Genomic DNA, 3937 nt, shown 5'->3' with positions numbered 1-3937 from the left:
ATTAAAGGCTCCCTCTATATCCAGGAAGGCGATCAGTTTGTATTCCTCGATGCTGTTTACCACTTACCTTACCTTTGGTGTAAGCGTGTTGTGCTTCTGATATTTGTGTCGGGTCTACGGTGGCCCTTATGTGTAGGCTTATCATTCTTTCAAAGCCCTTAAGCAGGAATGATGTTAGGCTTATTGGCCTAAAATCCTTTGCTGTGGTGTGAGTGGCCTTCCCTGCCTTGGGAATGAAAACCACCTTTGTTTCTTGCCATGCTGTTGGTAGTTCTCCTACCGCCAGGATGGATTGGAAGATTTTTTTCAACCAGTTTATGGCTATTTGTCCTGCTTGCTGGATGTGAGCCGGTGACCCGGCTATTTGTATGGTTTGAAACTGTGAATGGACCATTTCATGTTGCGGTCTGATAGGAGTGGATCTATTTCGATTCCCTCTCCTGCTCCTCTTTCAGGTGGATGACCTGCTTGTTGGCTCCCCGGGAAGTGAGCGTCTAGGAACAGGTCCAAGGACTCTTTACTGGAGTCTGACCATGATCCAACTGCTTTTTGAAGATAGCCCAAAGGCGCGGCTGTCTTAGAGAGTATTTTTCTGAGCCTTGCGGCATCAGTTGTTTTTTCTATGTCAGAGCAGAAGGTCTGCCATGCCATTCGTTTTGCTCTTCTAATGGCCTTTTGTAGGAGGCTAGTTCGAACTTGTAGTTCAGCCAATTGGTGTCCTCATTTCCCGCCTTTGCTCTGTTAAACAGGCATCTGCAGTTGGTTCTGAGGATAGATAGTTGTTGGGTCCACCAGGGGGGTTTTTTCCTTCCTCTTGGTTTCTCTGTGGGGCATGCCACCTTGAAGGCAGTGTTGCTTGCCTCTGTGAATTTGTATACTGTTTCGTCCAGCTCAAGTGGGTTTGTGATGCTTTCTGACGGCTCCATGGGGAGGATATTTGTCAGAACTTCTTTGTACCTGTGCCAGTCCGCTCGTCTGGGGTTGGCGTTTCTATGAATCTATGGTCCGAAAAGGAGGGCTCGTCAGAGACTGCCCAGTTTTTGACTGCGCCTACGAGTGAATCTGATACCAAAGTTAGATCTATGATCATTTGGCAAGCTTCAGTTATGAAAATAGGGGCATTGCCCCTATTGCATAAGAATAGGTTCGAATTTAGAATAAAATTAAAAAGAGACTCACCTCTGTCGTTGTTGTTTGGGCAAACGCGTTGGGTGTGATGGGCGTTGGTGTCACAGCCTATTACCAATCCGTTCTTGAGCTTTTCGCATTCCTCTGCTAGTCCTCTGACCAGCGCATCTGGGGGGCTTTCCTTCTCAAAGGCCAAATAGGCCGATAGAACCCTTATAGAGCCACACTGCAGCTCCAGGCTTAAAATCAAAAAGAGACTCACCTCTGTCGTTGTTGTTTGGGCAAACGCATTGGGTGTGATGGGCGTTGGTGTCAAAGCCTATTACCAATGCGTTCTTGAGCTTTTCGCATTCCTCTGCTAGTCCTCTGACCAGCGCATCTGGGGGGCTTTCCTTCTCAAAGGCCAAATAGGCCGATAGAACCCTTATAGAGCAACTCTGCAGCTCCAGGCTTACTGCGGTGTTGTCTCCGTTGCTGTAATGGCGAAGTAGAAATATACTAAGATGCCTTTTGGCTAATATGCAGGTTCGAATTTTACCTTCTTTGGGGTCAAGCATAAGCTTGTATTCCTTTGTTCCTAGTCCAGCAACCTTGCCTCCTACTACCCAAGGTTACTGTACGAGGACTAGGTCGGCTCCGCCTTCTGTCAGGCGAAGCAGAAGTGCAGCAGACGCTGCTTTACTGTGGTGAAGGCTTATTTGTAGAAGTCTTAATGACATCTACAGCTTCAACCTCCACCACAGTGACGTCGGCCTCCTCTGTGTCGCTGAGGTCTACGTCCTCGATTGCCGGTCCGAGCGCTCGCATCTCTCTGCTTAGCGACGAATCGGTAGAGTAACCGTAGCCATGCAGCAGGGCGAGGTGCCTGACTTCTCTCATACCATGCGCAGGCAAATGAGGGAAAGGTGGGACGCCACTGCCTTCCACTTGTTTCTGGGGATCCTGCCATCCGGATTTCCCCTGTCCATCAGGCCAAGTAATACACGATTCTTCGTGATTTCGGCAAAAGAGACCGATGGCTGGATCTTAGATCTCTTCGCCGATGGCCCGGGTAGTTCGAGGGATCGCTGCCTTTTCGCCTGAGTCCCTTCTTGAGTGGGCTTTTTCAGCCCGTAGTTTGGAAGCACCTTCCTTGCCCACTCTACCTTCTTTAGCCATTCAGGCGAAGGTGTGGCAACGGTGCTCCTAGTGTGTGAGCGCAGAGTCTGGGCAGCAGTCCGCCTTTCTGCGTATGTGTATTTAGCACCAGCGGGTGTCCCGAGCGCCTTGGCAGTGCCTACCGCTGCTTTCGGCGCAGATGCGCACGTGGCGGAGGTGTTTGCGACTGGCTTTCTGCTACCCATCATCCCCAGTTTGGGATGCGGCCCTTTCTGGACCGTGCTGGTATGGAAGGTGGAACCAGTGTTCATCTTATCCATGGGTTTTTTAAAAGTACCCGTCTCTATGTTTTTTGTTGTTGTTGTCTTCTGTTTTCTGTTCCATAATTTGGTCCCACGAGTTGCGGAGAAGGGGAAAAGTCCGCCCGGGATAGTTAGAACAGGGGGTCGCCATGTCCCTGAGCACACCGTTTGAGACTGGGCTTGTTTTGATCCGGGCCCCCAACCAGGCTGACTCTTGGCACGGTCCGTATTACACCGTAGTCCGGCCCGGAGTGAGATGTTGTTTGGGAGAGGAGTCGGGTAGGTGTTGTGTTGGAGGTGGGTTTGTGTAAAGCAACTATTTAGATGCGGCTGAACAACTCGCATTGTCGGTATTGCTTCGTTGCAAAATACCCGCTGGCTGTCCGGGACTGTTTATTTACTGGGGTTTCCGTCCACGATACCGTGTTTGACTTATCCCACCAGCTTATTAACAGTTGACCTCGAGAGAGGTCGTCCGCTATCCGCAACCTGCGACCCGCTCGGTTTCGCCAGCTAGGCGACTTTGGAACCATCTCACAAGTTCCTCAGCCGAGATGAGCGGCCAAATGTAATTAAAAAAAGGAGTCGGAGAAATGGGCAATATGGCCGCACGTAGCAAAAGGAAATTCGATGAATAAATGGCGAAGTAATTTACTAATTGCCGTTGTCGGATTTAATCGGACTTGGATTTTGAACAGATCGGAGAGGAGTTTCGAGTAGCTGACTCCAGACGTGCAATTAATAAGATCAAAAATCTTTTCTTATTTTGTTTCAAGATCCGGCCCGAAGGACCAAAATGTACGCCGGGTGGGTAGCGGGGTACCGTCGGCGCTGGTAGAATGGCGTGTGAGGCGGCGGCGGGAACTTGTAGCATCGTCGGGCGGGTGCGCCGGGCTTCGGCGGTTTGCTGCTGGTGCGGCTGGCGTACGTCGGTTGCGAAGTGCCCCTTTGACCAAAAGTAATTACGCAAAATGCTCACTTTACAAAATAGGCGGGGGAGCAACCGCGGTTTATTGTCATGTACTGCCAGAATCAAACTGCCTAAGTCTAAGCTAGTTCCGCGCTCCAAAGCGCAGCGGAATTATTACGGAGGGAAGCTGGAAACAGAGCGGGAGAGCGAGAGAGGGAGAGAGCGGTGCAATTGGATAGCGCGGCTGGGGTCCCGATTCGCCGGATAGTGGGCCTGAACAGACTCGATATATAATCCTTCTCCTACAGCACCACTTAAAATTTTCATGTTGTGAAGTTTCTTCTCCTCCATATCTTCTTTAGCCATTCTCGCATTATTAATTGTTTTTGCATTTGCTGCGTTACCACTTGCTAAGCTACCAAGAGCGCTGAGGGCCGTCAGGATCGGCACGATTGGTAGAAAACCTCCAATTTTGGGTACATTAATTACACGATGTACA

The sequence above is a fragment of the Drosophila suzukii genome, chromosome Y (genome assembly GCF_043229965.1).
Source record: "Drosophila suzukii chromosome Y, CBGP_Dsuzu_IsoJpt1.0, whole genome shotgun sequence".
NCBI classification, from domain to species: domain Eukaryota; kingdom Metazoa; phylum Arthropoda; class Insecta; order Diptera; family Drosophilidae; genus Drosophila; species Drosophila suzukii.
This window is presented reverse-complemented; position numbering follows the sequence as displayed.